The 16,773-nt window shown below is 37.2% G+C and overlaps 1 long non-coding RNA gene, 1 other non-coding gene and 1 pseudogene across 2 annotated transcripts; 1 reads left to right on the top strand and 2 right to left on the bottom strand.

Moving 5' to 3' along the window:
* Nucleotides 1-9,139: 9,139 nt before the first annotated feature.
* On the top strand, nucleotides 9,140-9,799 carry LOC120215091 (annotated as a pseudogene).
* A 5,107-nt stretch (nucleotides 9,800-14,906) lies between these two features.
* On the bottom strand, nucleotides 14,907-15,116 carry LOC120215184. The gene is made up of 2 exons (XR_005524922.1): nucleotides 15,038-15,116; nucleotides 14,907-14,964 (listed from the first exon to the last, which is right to left on the bottom strand). It is a non-coding gene; the product is annotated as an uncharacterized LOC120215184 (long non-coding RNA).
* An 896-nt stretch (nucleotides 15,117-16,012) lies between these two features.
* Nucleotides 16,013-16,085, bottom strand: TRNAF-GAA. The gene has a single exon. It is a non-coding gene; the product is annotated as a tRNA-Phe (tRNA).
* Nucleotides 16,086-16,773: the final 688 nt, after the last annotated feature.

Below are 16,773 nucleotides of genomic sequence, written 5' to 3'. Positions count from 1 at the left end.
CATCTTTATTTTATTTTTTGAAGTTTTTATTTTATAAAAAATAAAAATATATATATATTAATTCTAAACAAATCCAATTTTTTCTAAAATTACAAAATATATCCTAAAACCCCACATTCCAATCCCACACCATTTGTTGTCGGTAATCACTGTTTACTTTCGTCATCGTCCAGCGATCACTCACTCGTCGCATGACCTCCACTGTCAACCATCCTTCTTGTCGTCGTCCTATTCTTCTAAATTCATAAATCCCTAAACTTAAATCCTTAACCCCTAATCCCAACTCTCAATACCATCATCGGCCAAGTCATCGATGTGGATGTCGAACTATCATACACCGATTGTTATCTACCCACTGACCGGTCATCACCCCAATCTTCTAAATCACTAAATCTAATTCCCTTTCGTCACCTCATGCTTGTCATCGCCCGTTACCCTGCATTTTATCCTTTGTAAATTTCAAATCACCTGTGATTTGACGAGGAAAAAAAATCTCCCACTGCAATCTTGTAATTATTATTAATTTTTATCATTTTCTCCGCATTTTGTATATGAAAATTCCCACTGTAATTTTGTAAGTATAATTTAGATGGTAACCAAAGTCCAAACAGTCATTGCACCACAGCACTAGCACCAAACGGCTGTCTTTGACCGCTAAGGTCACTGGATTAACGACAATGGTTGCGACGGGACTGGCCGGCAAGGAAGATCGATAAGTTTCAGGATTTATAAAATTTAAGGGGATATATGATATTTTAGAAATTTTATGGGTTTTAATATTTTTAGAAAATTTTAGGGTATTCTTTTAAAAAGTGATAATATTTTTATTTTTTTTATAATTTTTTTAATTTTATAAACTTGACACTTGTCAAATAAGGACTGAAATTAACTATCGTGACGAATCATACACCTAAAAATATAACAGATAAAACGTTAGGCGCCTAAAAGTATAACGGAGAAAAAAATTAAACATCTATTTTTAATAAAAAATTCTTTAAGCACCTAAAGTTAACGTTAGACATAATTTGGACACTTATTTTTATATTAATCATTTTAAAAAATTAAAATCAAATGTAGCTTGAGACCGTAAAGAAGTTACAATTAGTGTAATTATTGACTAATAATTACGTTATCGTTAAATTAAATCATTTTGATTCTTTTACATATTAACTTAATAGGATTTATTAATTTATATTTTATAAAAAATAAAATATAACGTACAAGTTAAGTGTGTAATCCCTCAAAATTCTCAATACAAAAGAATGTAATTGAGGTGCTTTAAACATTTCCCAACTGGCGCTGGAATCTGTCTAGTACCGGTACGGTCAAATCCGTCTTCAATATTCTTCAAAAAGAAGATTGGGACACGCAAAATAAAGATTAGAATTTGGTTTGGGATTTTGATGGGCCTCAACGAGTTAGACAATTCATTTGCTTGTGCTTTGCCAACGTATAATGACTAATGTGGAACATATGAGGCGGGGGGTTTCATCCGATCAACGTTGTCCGATGTGTGGTACCGGGGATGAAAATATAGTCCGTGTTCTTAGGGACTGTCATCATGATCGACTGATCTGGATGCACTTAATCCCGACACCTTTGCACACGGTATTTTTCTCTTCTCTTTAATGGACTGGTTGCGATCTAATCTTGTCAATAATGCAGGTCTTGATCGTATTGAGTACTCTTGGAGACATCTTTTAGGTGTCCTCGTATGGAAGTTATGGAAACACCGGAACAACTTTGTCTTCAATGGGCAGATATGGTCTTGCATGGAAATCACTCAGGCGGCTAAATCTTGGGCTAGCTTCATAAAAACCAATCAACAAAACTCTTCAACCTGTAGCGGTGCAGGCAGCAATGGAATTCGATGGAAACCACCTTGTGCAGGAACCTTCAAACTTAACACCGATGGTGCTGTTTCTCCCATGACGATGAAGGCTTCCAGTGGAGGAGCTATTCCAGACAATAAAGGAAACTGGGTTACAGGCTATATCAGGAACATTGTTTGCTGTTCAATTATTTATGCCGAGTTATGAAGCGTGCTCGATGGGCTAGAAATTGCTTGGAACCGCGGTATTCATTAAATGGAGTGGAGCTGGATAATATGGAAGCTGTGCGAAGCCTGAACTCCCCCCTCAAGCTAACGAGTCAGCAATTATCAGAAGGATCCGAAGAATGCTTAGTCGGAAGTCTGACATCGATATTGTTGTTATATTTTTCTAGCGTTATGTTGATGATTTTGTTCGCAATATTAAGGGCAGAGCGATGACCTACATATAAATAATCCTTCGAGAGATTAGATTGACGTCGAGAAAACATGGACGATCTGTTGACTAGCACCGAAAGGTGCATAAATTAATGCACCGAAAGGTGCATGGCCCTTTTGTTAAAAATGTAAAATAGGATAATTCAATTTAGTCACTAAATTTTAGGGTATTTATAAATTAGTCCTTAGGCTTCAACTATAAATACCCTAGCTCATTTAGCTTCAAAACAATCACAAATCATTCTAGCTTTCTTCCAATACTAGAGAGAATTTAGAGAGTTTTTTTAGAGTTGTTTTCTCTTTTTTATCAAGAGAGAATTATCATTATTTTCTCCTTGTTAGATCGAGAGAAGTTGTAATTCCTATTTTCTCATAGTGAAATTCTTCTACCGTTGCTCGTGATTTTTACCCTATATAATTTAGGTGTTTTCCACGTAAATTTTGTGTCTCTTTTATCTTCATATTTTATTTTCTCAAATTATCAATTACGATTTTGCTCTATTCGATAGCCGTTTTCCACAACAATTGGTATCCGAGCCAGATTTGAGTGTGTAATATCTGTTTATTGTCTTTGTGGTTGCCACCAAAAGGTGGATCCTCCAACATAAGAAAGTAAGAAGGTATTACACATTCTTTGAAGGTTCCAGAGAACTATTCACGATAGTAAAATAGTGGGAGTTATCTGTAATAGAAGTTATGGCAACGAAATTTGATATTGAAAAATTCAATGGGAGAAATTTCTCATTGTGGAAATTGAAGATGAAGGTCATCCTGAGGAAATACGGTTGTCTAGCAGCTATCAGTGAAAGGCCGGTAGATTTCATAGATGACAACAAATGGATCGAAATGGACGGGAATGTTATGGCAAACTTTCATCTAGCATTAGCAGATGAAGTATTGTCAAGCATCGAGGAGGAGAAGACAGTTAAGGAGATATGTGATCATCTCACCAAATTGTACGAGGCCATATCGTTGCACAATAAAATTTTCCTTAAGAGGAAATTGTACACTCTTCGGATGCCAGAATCTACTTCAGTGATGGAGCACTTAAACACGCTGAACACTTTATTTTCTCAGCTTACATCCTTAAGATATACAATAGGAGAACAAGAACGTGCTGAACTTCTACTTCAAAGTCTACATGATTCATATGATCAACTCATCATCAACTTGACAAACAGTAATGTCACCAGCTTAGTCTTCGATGACGTTGCAGCTGTTGTTCTACGAGAATAAAATTGGCGCAAGAACAAAGAAGACAGACAAGTAAATATGCAACAAGTAGAAGCATTGACAACGATGAGAGAGAGGTCGACAGAACGTGGCCAAAGCAGCAGTCACATACAAGGTAGATCGAAGTTGATGAGCAAGAAGAATTTAAAGTGCTACAATTGTTGAAAAAATGTTCACTTGAAGAAGGATTGTTGGAGTCTAAATAAAAACTCCAATCCACAAGGCAATACCGCAAGCACTTCAGATGATGGAGATGCTCTATGCTGTGAAGCGTCAACCACCGTAGAAGGTAGAAAAAGATTTGCAGATATATGCTCATTGATTCGGGAGCAACATATCACATGACCTCAAGAATTTCCATCATTATGAACCTGTCTCAGGAGGATCCGTGTATAGTTGCAATGATCATGCCTTAGAGATCGTTGGTGTGGGAACCATCAAATTGAAGATTTATGATGGAACAATTAAAGTTGTTCGAGATGTGCGACACGTGAAAGGCCTGAAGAAAAATTTATTATCCTACGGATTGTTGGATAATAATGAAAGCAAGATTGAAACACGAAAAGGAATCATGAAGGTGTTCCGTGGAGCTCTTGTGGTGTTGAAAGGCGAAAAGATAGCAGTAAACTTGTGCATGCTGAAGGGAGAGACTTTACTAGAAGCAGAAGCCTCTGTTGCCTCATGTAGTTCAGATTCTGCAATGTTATAGCATCAGAAACTTGGACACATGTCAGAAGAAGGAATGAAAGTCCTTGTGGAGCAAAAGCTACTTCCAGGCTTAACAAATATATCACTTACTTTGTGTGAGCATTGCATAACAAGTAAGCAGCACCGGTTGAAATTCAACACATCAAATTCTAGAGGCAAAAGTGTTCTAGAATTGGTTCACTCTAACGTATGGCAAGCACCAGTTACATCCCTAGGTGGAGCAAAATACTTTGTCTCATTTATTGATGACTACTCCAGGAGATGTTGGGTGTACCCTATTAAGAAGAAGTCAGATGTGTTTTCAACTTTCAAAAACTTCAAAGCGCGGGTGGAACTTGATTCTGTAAATAAGATCAAGTGTTTCAGAACAGATAATGGATGAGAATACACAAGAGAAGAATTTGATGACTTTTGCAGGAAATAAGGCATCAAATGACAGTTCACAGTAGCAAACACTCCTTAACAAAATGGAGTGGCAAAGCGGATGAACAAAACCTTGTTAGAAAGAACAAGAGCAATGTTGAGGGATGCAGACCTAGAAAAATCATTCTGGGTAGAAGCAGTCAATACTGCCTGTTATTTGGTGAATCGAGCTCCATCAACTGCAATAGAGCTGAAGACACCAATAGAGATATGGACTGGTAAACCAACTGATTATTCAAACCTCCATGTATTTGGAAGTATTGTGTACGTGATGTACAACTCCCAAGAAATTTTGAAGTTGGATCCAAAATCCAGGAAATGCAAATTCTTGAGGTATGCTGATGGTGTAAAGGGGTATCGCTTGTGGGATCCCACTGCCAGCAAAGTGATCATTAGCAGGGATGTTATCTTTGTAGAAGATAAACTACAAAGAAAAGAAGACTGTGATAGCACTAAAAAGTTAGAGACTACTCAGATATATGTGGAAAAGGAGTTTGAACAAGGAGATTCTTCTGAAGTAGAACCAACACATGATGAACAAGAACCAGAGAGTTCTGAAGCTCCAACAACTCGTCAATCAGATCGTGTGAGAAGACGTCCCAATTGCCACTCAGATTATGTTATAGAATGTAATATTGCATACTGTCTTTTAACAGAGGACGGTGAGCCATCAACATACTAGGAGGCAATAAACAGCTCAGATGCTTTACTATGGATGATGGCGATGCAAGAAGAAATCAAAGCCCTTCATAAAAATAATACATGGGATATTGTGCCACTACCATAAGGAATGAAGCCAATTGGTAACAAATGGGTCTTCAAAATCAAGCGAAATGGTGACGATCAAGTGGAGAGGTATCGTACAAGACTGGTGGTCAAAGGATATGCTCAAAAAGAAGGTATTGATTTCAATGAAATCTTTTCTCCTGTGGTTCGACTAACAAAAATTCGAGTAGTTTTGGCAATGTGTGCTACATTGAACTTACATCTAGAGCAGCTAGATGTTAAAACAGCTTTTCTTCATGAAAATCTTGAAGAAAAGATTTACATGCTCCAGCCTGAAGGTTTTGAAGAAAAAGAAAAGAAGAACTTGGTTTGCAGGTTGAACAAATCTCTGTACGGTCTAAAGCAGGCGCCGAGGTGTTGGTATAAGAGATTTGATTCCTTCATTATGTGCCTTGGATACAACAGACTTAATTCAGACCCTTGTGCTTATTTCAAGAGGTCTGGAGATAACGATTTTGTTATATTGTTGTTGTATGTGGATGACATATTGGTTGCATGACCCAACAAAGATCATATTGAAGAATTGAAGGCACAACTAGCTAAGGAATTTGAAATGAAGGACTTGGGATCAACAAACAAGATTCTAGGGATGCAAATTCACTGAGACAGAAGTAATAGGAAGATTTGGCTTTCACAAAAGAATTACTTGAAGAAGATCTTGTCACGATTCAGCATGCAAGATTGTAAGCCAATTTCTACCCCTCTTCCTATTAACTTCAAATTATCCTCCAGTATGAGTCCTAGCAGTGAAGAAGAGAGGATAGAGATATCTCGAGTATCGTATGCATCAGCAGTGAGAAGTTTAATGTTCGCTATGATATGCACAAGACCAGACATTGCACAAGCAGTAGGAGTGGTTAGTCGATACATGGCGAATCCAAGCAAAGAGCATTGGAATACAGTAAAGAGGATTCTGAGATACATCAAAGGGACCTCAAATATTGCATTATGTTATGGAGGATCAAATTTACTAATCAATGGGTATGTAGATTCTGACTATGCAGGGGATTTGGATAAAAGCAAATCTACTACATGATATGTGTTCAAAATTGTTGGTGGAGCTGTAAGCTGGGTTTCAAAATTGTAGTCAGTTGTGGCTATATCAACAATAGAAGCAGAATATGTAGCAGCTACACAAGCCAGTAAAGAAGTAATTTGGTTGAAGATGCTATTGGAGGAGCTTGGGCACAATCAAGAGTATGTCTCTCTGTTTTGTGACAGTCAAAGCGTCTTGCATCTAGCAAGGAATCCAACATTTCATTCAAGGACAAAGCACATACGAGTTCAGTACCATTTCATTTGTGAAAAGGTGGAAGAATGGACAGTAGATATGCAAAAGATCCATACCAAAGACAACATAGCAGATTTCATGATGAAGGCGATCAACACTAATAAATTTACCTGGTGTCGATCCTCCTGTGGCCTATCAGAGACGTAAGCAACATGAAGGTACAAGGTAGAAAGAATAATGTGAAGATATGATTGTTCCAATCAAATCTTCAAGTGGGAGACTGTTGACTAGCACCGAAAGGTGCATAAATTAATGCACCGAAAGGTGCATGGCCCCTTTTGTTGAAAATATAAAATGGGATAATTCAATTTAGTCATTAAACTTTTGGATATTTACAAATTAGTCCTTAGGATTCAACTATAAATACCCTAGCTCATTTTAGCTTCAAAACTATCACAAAGCATTCTAGCTTTCTTCCAATACTAGAGAGAATTTAGAGACTTGAGAGTTATTTTCTCCTTTTTATCAAGAGATAATTATCATTGTTTTCTCCTTGGTAGATCGAGAGAAGTTGTAATTCCTATTTTCTCATAATAAAATTCTTCTACCGTTGCCCATGGTTTTTACCCTATATTATTTAGGGGTTTTCCACGTAAATTTTGTGTCTCTTTTATCTTCATATTTTATTTTCTAAATTATCAGTTGCGATTTTGTTCTATTCGATAGTCGTCTTTCGCAACACGATCATCCCAAAAATTAAATCATTGAGAGAGGAATAGCCCAACAGAGTGTAAATATGATATTTACTTTAATTTTAATGGAATAAACTCAGAACAGTATATTGACGCATCGTATATCTTTAAACGAGTTAGCGGGCGACAGTGAAATGCATTCATCTGGTTCAACCTCAGCCAACTCTTTCAGAATAGGATTTAACTCAACAATATGCTAAGAACCGTGCATCCTCTCCCTAAGATATTAATCATTAATTTAATGTATCACGTCATCCTTTTAACAACAATTAACGATGGATTAATAACATGATGTCTATTATAACAAAATCTAAAGCTAATTTTCAAAGTTTAGTGTTCAAAAGATTTATTTTAATGTAATTTAGTAATATTTTTAAATTTTATCTTTAATAAAAAATAAATTCTATTGTTTTCTTTTAATATTTTAATATATATAATATTTGTTAACCAATTAAGTAACTCTGGAATAATATATGCTCATTGAAATCTGAGGGAGGGCTTGGTATTAAAGATCTTCAGATCTGGAACAAAACTTGTATGCTCCTTCTTATCAAAAAAATCCTTACAGGAGAAGGCTCATTATAGGTCGCCTGGATTAACTGTTATGTGCTTAAGGGAAGTAATTTCTGGAATGCAGAAATTAACTATATGTCCAGCTGGAGCTTAAGGAAAATATTTAAACTTAGGCATGCGGCTAGTACTTTCTTGTCTGCTTCTACTTTCTTGGTGAGAACTATTTGGGATGCAATCCGGGTAAAGAGACCCCTTGTAATTTGGCAGAAAATTATAGGGTTTCCCTTCTATATACCTAAACATAGCTTGATTTCTTGGATGGCTTTACTTGATCGACTCTCTACTAACGATAGACTTCTTTGTATGGGGCTTATTAACGATTGCCAATGCATGTTTTGTGATGATCCACTAGAAACTAGGGATCATTTGTTCCTCCATTGTCCTATGGCTAACTACATGTGGAGTTCTATCTTTTCTATTTCAGGTCTTCGATTTAGTACTCGTTTTTGGGATTCTTTTATTGCTTGGGCTTGCTCTTATTGGAAAGGAAAATCTGTACTTGCTTCCATAATGAAGTTTGCTCTCAATGCTCTTACTTACTTTATTTGGGAAGAAAGGAACAAGAAACTTTTTCAAGGTTGATCCAGAAATGCGCAAGAAATGTTTCGACTCATCAAGGATATTGTTCGATGTCAACTTAGAGATAGAAATTTAAATAGCTTTGACAGTGTAAATTCTAACCTTTGCAAGCATCGGGACATTGTTTGAATTGATTCTTTTTGGTTGTTGTTTGTCCTGATGCTCTCTATCTACTGTTTTATTTTTGTATCTGTTCTTGGTAATAAAAAATTTATTTATCCAAAAAAATATTAAGTAACTCGCTAATTTTGTCTTAACCTGGCTACGGCTAGCTAAGAAAGTTTGTATGACCGTTAAATCAGCTGCATGTTCGCAACGTGGAAGAGCTCAAATAGCCAATAAATAACGACCCCCAATGAAACGCCTCTGCTATTCCATTAACAACCTACTCCATTCATCAAAAACTCCACCTAAAGCACTCGCCATTTCCATGCTTTTACAACGGCAACTTCGTCCCTCCATTCCCCTTATATATATCCCTTACCAAACCCCAATCTTCAATCTACTTCAACAACTCTCACTGTCTCTTATATATATATATATATATAGTTTTTCTTCTCTTAAGGTGTTCTTTTTGCAGTAGCAATGGCTTTCGAAAGATATCTTTTGGTGGTGATGATACTGTGTTTTCTCACTTCAACTCAGGGTTACAAGTTCTACGTTGGTGGTAGAGATGGTTGGGTTGTTAGTCCTTCTGAGAATTACAATCATTGATCTGAGAGGATGAGATTTCAAGTCAATGTCACTCTCTGTAAGCATATATCTATTAATCTCTCATTTTTTTCATATGACTGTGCTAAGAATTGATGATTTGATGTAGTCTTTTTTGGGGGGTTTCTTCTTGTTTTTTGTTGCAGTCTTAAGTACAAGAAAGGGTCAGACTCGGTGCTGTTGGTAACAAAAGAAGATTACTTCTCCTGCAACACCAAGAGCCCGGTTCAGTCCTTAACTGAAGGAGATTCGATCTTCACGTTTGATAGGTCGGGTCCTTTCTTTTTCATCACCGGCAACGCTGATAATTGCAACAAAGGGCAAAAGCTCAGTGTGGTGGTCATGGCAGTACGACACAAGCCACCCCAGCAACAACCTCAGACAGAGTCACCGAAGGCTTCTGACGCTCCGTCTGATTCGGTTGACGGGGTACCAGCTCCATCGTCAGAGCAAAAATCGGGTTCATTCAGAGGAGTGTGTTCAACTTGGTTGGTGTTGGGTTTTAACATTTTGGTCAGCATTGAGGGCTTGTAGAGGGGAATGGGTTGTTATTGTTTTGTTCATTATTGTTTCATGATTTCTTTTGTCATCAATAAAGTATATAGAGGGGTACCACTCTCTATAAATGACTTGTGAGAGAATCTCCCAACAAAAAAACCTGAAAGGATGAATCGAGCAAAGACACCCATCTTTGCCAATTTTAATTAGTAAATGTTTGTGAAAATAATGAACGACGGTGAGAACTCGTTCGCTTCTACTCTATTTGAGAACTAAAACCTCATCTTGACAATTGATACCCGCTTCAAAACTCAATAATACTCGTGTAAATTGACTTTAGAAGAGCCCGGAGGAATCGATGACGATGATACGAAAGTAAAAATAAAATTAAAGATATGCGGTGAGTGTGGATCGAACACACGACTAGGATTGTAAACGAGACGAGACAAATCGCGAGCTACTCGAGATCGACTCGATCAAGGCTCGATAAATACTCAGATCGAATGGACTCGACTTGAGCTCGTGCTCGACTCGAGTTCTTAACGAGCCGAAACGAGCTACTTGATATTTGACTCGAAAAGCTCGTGAGTAGCTCGAAAAAAAATGTTATATTATAATTTTAGATTTTTTAACATTACATTATTAAAAATATATTAAAAATACATTATTGATAATTATAAAATTTTAAAAATATATTAAAAATTCTATAATACAACTAAACCATATTGTAACGCATTTAATATATATATTCTACTTACCTCATAAATCGGTACCAAGTCGATTAATTAATGTATTTATAATTAACCCTAAGTCCTAAAACTTAAATTCTAAACCCTAAACTTTAAACTCTAAATCATAAACCCTAAATCCGATTATGTGATAGAGGTTAAGTTATGCACATGAAGGTAACATACAAATTATGCAAAATGATGTTATGTGACTCCTAAATAAACCATTCACATACTTATACATAAACATATCAACATGCAAAATAAATATACACAACTTGGTGATTGAGACATGATTTTATCCTATCTTAATGATGACTATCGACATCGTCATTGCTTTCAAGCACTGACTCACCAACATAATATTTCAAGAACTGACTCGACGACATAATGTAAACGGAGATTTGATGTACAAATACAACTAAAACGATGGGATCATATTTTATCATACCCTAGTCAACAGGTTAACATCAATATCATACAATCACCAATTTTTTAATAAAAAATGACGAATTTGAATCATATGAATAGTCGAGGTAAATACATGATAGGATTATGATATATATAATTATAAACAATTAAAGTGTTTTAGAATGGAATTAGAATTTGGGATAGTTATAAAGTAATATGTTTAAAATTTTCTTAATCAATTAACAATGCTCACACATCCTACAGATACATTTATTTAAACTCAAAACCTTATAGGGAACAACATTTCCTTTTGTTACAAAATTATTGGTATTTTAAAAAATATACTTGAAATGTGTTATTTTTTTACCATTTAGTATCCAATGAACTTACCATGACTAGCTGAAAAAATATTTCCCAGGTGCTTTTACATACACATGCAAGAAAATTTCCTATATGTCTTCTTTGGCAGTGGTTGCTACTTCCAGGTTGGGAACTCAGTAAAGCTTGGAATGTCAATTCCTGTTGTCTATAAAACAACATTAAGTACTTGGGCATCATGGGTTGAGAACACGATTGACGCCAACAGAACACTTGTCTTCTTCCGAACATTTGAGCCATCGCACTGGAGGTAACCAATAATACTATGACACTTGCACCTATGACTGAGCGGAATGCTCTGATGCACCATAATGCTCTTTCAGAAAACACATCCAATGGTTGCTAAATTAAATAAGTTTTTGTCCTTATTTTGGATTGCCATCCTGTTAATCCTGTTAATCAGTGGCATACACACACATATGTTGCAGCTTTTTCTCTTTTTCAACAAACAATCCTGAATTGATTTCTATGTACAATTTGAGTTGCTTCACAACTTGATATCTGCTTCACAGTTTCCCAAATATTTTTTTCATTCTTCAATCTTCTGATAAAAAGGCTTTGGAGTTGGGTCTATTTCATGGGTTCCTTGCGCGGTCAATAATCTAATACCATTTATCTACATAGTATCTATTACAATATTTACTTATTTGGTTAATTTCCAAATGAACTCTGTTTGTCAATTTACAAATCATTACTATTTTTTGGTTTCTGCATCAGTGAAAAATCCCGCAAGTTTTGCAATGTGACCCAGAATCCATTTTGCAAGTAACTTCAATGTCAGCCTTCCGGAGAGATGCACATGTGAGTGGGTGGAGTGACAATCCGTTGGTACCTGATTGTAGCCATTGGTGTCTTCCTGAGTTACCTGATGTCTGGAACGAAATTTTCCTCTTGTACCTGCTTGCTGATTATGGACTTCCTGCAGGTAACGGAAAGCAAGTTGAGTTCATTTCCTTTCTAGTTTCACTTCTTTCTGTTGTAATTTTTTACACTGCTCAGTTTGATATTTATCTTCTAAGATGAATGCAAACTATTAGAGGCTTGAATGGCTTGCTTGTGTTCCTTTGTTACAGTAGTCTACGTTACTTGGGCTGGAGTATAAATGTTGAATACGGGTATATATTTTACTTGGGTGTTCCATGTATTCGGAGGTCATATCCTCGAATAAATGTTTCAGACACTAGAGCAACATAGACTAGGTTTGCTTGTGTTCATCTTCGATTCTCGACACTATTTTTTTCAACAAAGATAGTGTTGATTCATGGAGTTCCATGCAATCTTGCAATGTTCCTCTTTGTTTCTCGACGATCACGTTTCCATTTCCGCCATTGGAGAATAAACTTGTTAGCTTCGCAGCCTCGGATAATGCAGTGTTGAGGGTTTGAAAGAGGTAGAAAAGCATGTTGGGAATGATGTTTACTGAAATGGAAAGCTTCAGTGAATCGAAACAAGAACTTGGGTATGGAGTTGATTTGCAGAAGCTTCGTATGGAAGTGAGATTTGGGTTCAGAGAATTTGTTGAAGAAACGTTGAGAGAGAAAGTTGAAGAGAAGAAAAAGAAGATGAATATTGGTATAATGATGGAAAAGAAGATGAATATTGGTATAATGATGGAAGCCATTGAAGGCTATTGCAGAAGCTAATAGGATCTTTTTCTGTTTTTATAGACCAATGTTAGATCAGATAAGGCAAATTGTTGAGATTGTCAGACTTACCGTTGAACTTGAGTTGGTTTGATATCCCACATCGTTGGTTCTTGGGGAATAAGGGGGTAAAGTGAGTGTATAAAAGTGGATGGGTTTCAACAACGGAAAATAAAACCCGTCGAGCTCAAAATCGAGCTTGAATCGAGCTTCAATCGAGTTTCGAGCTTCAGTCGAGTTCGAGTTTTGAGCTTCAGTCGAGCTCTTTCAAGTTTGAGTCGAGTTTGAAAATTTTAGGCTCGCGAGTTTTCGAGTCGAGTCGAGCTTAGATTTATAGTTTTCGAGTTCGAGTCGAGCTCAGTAATACTTGAGCTCGACTCGACTCGTTTAGACCCCTACACACGACCTTCAGATCTTCAATCTAACGCTCTCCCAACTGAGCTATCCCGGCATATGAAGTTTCGGTTCCAACAAAATATTTGATTACTAATATAGTGTAGACACTAGTTGATCAAACACTACAGCCAAGGTGCAAACTTGAGCATGCTATAAATATGGATGCTCTGTTTAATCCATCAAATTCGAGCTAGATTATGATGCATATCAATTGAAATTGTGGAGTAAGGAGTACCTACATCTATATTAATATTCATTTTCTAATCCATATAAATCTAAATCCAAACACTAAGGCTGTGAGTGAAATAAATTACAGCCATCAAAGGCACATTCATAGTAGGTAATAGCTATGACCTAACTAATTATCATCTCTCTCGGCATCAAATGTTTAGCTGCTTTTGTCCCACAGCTTCACCACCACCAGAGACGAGAAATAATGAATTTTTCGGTCAAGTCAATTGTAGTTTTTTAATAGAGTTTTTTCTTGCCATGCCTCGTTCTTCTTTGAGCAGCCTCTTGGATCTTACGGTCATGCTCTTTTAGCATTTGATCCATGTGGTTCGACAGAGCAAGTAATGGACCTGATACGTACATTTTGCTTCCCCTGAATCTGGGACCTCCACCATGCTGCACCAGTCATCGGTTAGCATTCATAAGAAAAGTGCATGCTAAAGCCCAAAGGAATCATTGTTTCCACGCTAACTTGGATCGAAATTAAGAATGTGGTTGATAATAAATTTTAGTTATGCATGATTTGATCAATTTGTAACCGTGACCGCTGATTAAAAGTTAAAAACAACTTCCAGAAACAAACCTTAACTGGACTCGATTCCTTAATGCAGGCTCTTTGACCCATCTGCAGCGGTGATTCTGTGCTCTTCGGCATATGTTGTCTGTCATCCTGTTTTCCAGAAGACTCGAATCCGTTAAATGATCTGCGAGGCCTGCCTGCTTGGTTCACTGCTTCTAGATTCAAGGGTCAGTGTTTCTGTTTGTGGTCTTCAGAAGACGAAGTTATATCTGCTACCAAGCCTGATAATGTCGATAATTTGGCTTTGGATGAGACCATAGGAAGATCATCGTGTTCCCGCCCGGACTTCCTAAACACAGTTCCATTGACCTACGGGCCTGAATGTGAAATTATCTTTCTGTTGTGCTCCGGGAAATCTCTACTTTCTTATTATGCAGCAGGTGTCTGTTTAGGGGGTGCAGGATGATCAAAATACCAGAAAAGGCATCTGCTTTGTCGGTATTGTGCATCTGAGATTCTGATTCCTGCTCTTCAAACTAGGATGGTATTATCCTCCCTGTAATTTAACGGCGTGGGGGGAAATTGAATAGATTAGCTATAGAGAAGCACGAGCCATGCGCACCGAGGGAAGAAAATAAGAAACTTGGTCGATCACCTTGTGCATACCTCACTCTTCAGAGAAAAAGCTGCAGTTCTTCGATGAAGAGGATCTATTGAAAGCAAAGTCTCTATGAGACTTAAAGTAGGAGAAAGAAACTCTTTAAATATTTCAGCTATATGTGGTCTATACGGTTGTAGAGGCTTGAACACTGTTGAATGAGGTAATTTTTCTCTTCTCCGGTATTCTTCAGTTGGCGAGCCGCAAAGCTTAAAAATCTTATGTAATTGCTCAACCTACGAGGTGCAGGAAATTCAATTCATACATGCCATCTACTTTAAAATACAAAGGAAAAATTTAAAGCGGTACCTCTGTTTTCCCAGGCGAAACTGGTTTGCCTGAATACTGTTTCCCGAGTATGCAATCAAATCAGCACTCTATAAATCTAGTGCAAGTCTGCAACCCCATAATGAGAAGCCCCTAACAAAAGTTCTGGTAGTCGACCAAAGTGTCACTACGTGACTAGTCATTGGAACAATAAAGTGAGGATCAAAATGATCTTTAAGGTTCCATTTGTCAATGAAAAGATTTGAACCCTTTATGTCACGATGAAGAACACCATTGTTGTGTCAGTGATCAAGTCCACTTAGAAGTTGCTGCATGTAGCATTCTTATGGAGCAACAAGACTTCTACATCACCACCACCATATTTATCCTTTGATCGAACAACCTCCTCTCTTCCCGACGAATTAGCTGGTCGAGTCTAATGAACCTTTTCGCTTCAGCCTCCCTTGGTGGTTCTCACGTCTATCTTCAACAGCCAAAGACTTAGAACTCATGCAACCCACGTTTTTAATTATGTACACAATTACAATCACCTACAACAAATAACCTCCAACAAACTTTAATTCACGGTTTAAACCAATATTGCCATGGAATTCAAAAATCCTTTATATCAAATCCATCAAACAGATGAAAAGAAATCCAAGCTTATCTGAAACTCTTTTGAACAATTCAAGTCACCCCACATGATCAATATCTTGGGTTGAAACGGCTCAAAAGCTTTCAGGGTCAACTCCAAATGATCAGTTGTTGATTCGGGTATCTGACTTTTTTTTTTAGTTTGCTTCTGTTCGTGGTCGGGTTCTTGGTGTTCACGGTAGCCTTTGTGGAGGACAAAGAGTTTGTGCGGAAACTTAACAGCTGTTTTGGCCACCACCATTCTATCTTCAACCAGCCGGAACATTTCAGTCTTCCCCTTCGACTCTCATCTAAATCGACTTTAAAAGAGCCGGGAGGAATCGATGATGATGACCTAACGAAAGGAAAAAAATAAAAGAAACCTGCGGTGAGCGTGGATCGAACACGCGACCTTCAGATCTTCAGTCTGACGCTCTCCCAACTGAGCTATCCCCGCAGATGCGTTTATCAGTTCAACTGAAGTTATAGATATTAAAAACAGAAGATACTAGTTGATCACGCACTATAGCCAAGGTGCCAACTTGAGCATGCTATAGTATATGAATGTTCTATTTATAGTAGCTACAACATAATTAATTATCATCTCTCTGGGCATCAAATGTTTAGCTGCTTTTGTCCCACAGCTTCACCACCAAGGGTCCAAGACACGAGCAATAATGATTTTTACTGTCAAGTCAATTGTAGTTTGCAAGGTTTATTAATAGAGTTTTTTCTTGCTATACCTCGCTCTTCTTGGAGCAAACTCTTGGATCATACGGTCATGCTCTTTTAGCATTTGATCCACGTTGCTCGACAGAGCAAGTAATGGACCCGATACGTACAATTTGCTTCCCCTGGGGCTGGACCTCCACCATGCTGCACCAGTCATTGGTTAGCATTCATAAGAAACAGTTCATGCTAAAAGCCCAAAGGAATCACTGGTTTCACGCTAACTTCGATCGAAAAAAGAATGTGGCTGATGATAAATCTTACTTATGCATGCTTTGATCAATTTGTAACCATGACCTCTGATTAAAAGTTAAAAACACGTCAAGAAACTAACAGCAACCGGACTAGATTCCTTACTGCAGGCTCTTCTAGTTCCACCTACCGGCAATTTGATCAATTAGTTGTTGATTGGGACT

This window comes from Hibiscus syriacus, unplaced genomic scaffold (assembly GCF_006381635.1).
Source record: "Hibiscus syriacus cultivar Baekdansim isolate YM2019G1 unplaced genomic scaffold, ASM638163v2 tig00110114_pilon, whole genome shotgun sequence".
Taxonomy (NCBI): domain Eukaryota; kingdom Viridiplantae; phylum Streptophyta; class Magnoliopsida; order Malvales; family Malvaceae; genus Hibiscus; species Hibiscus syriacus.
Note: the sequence above shows the minus strand (reverse complement) of the source record. Positions and strands in the feature narration are given on the sequence as shown.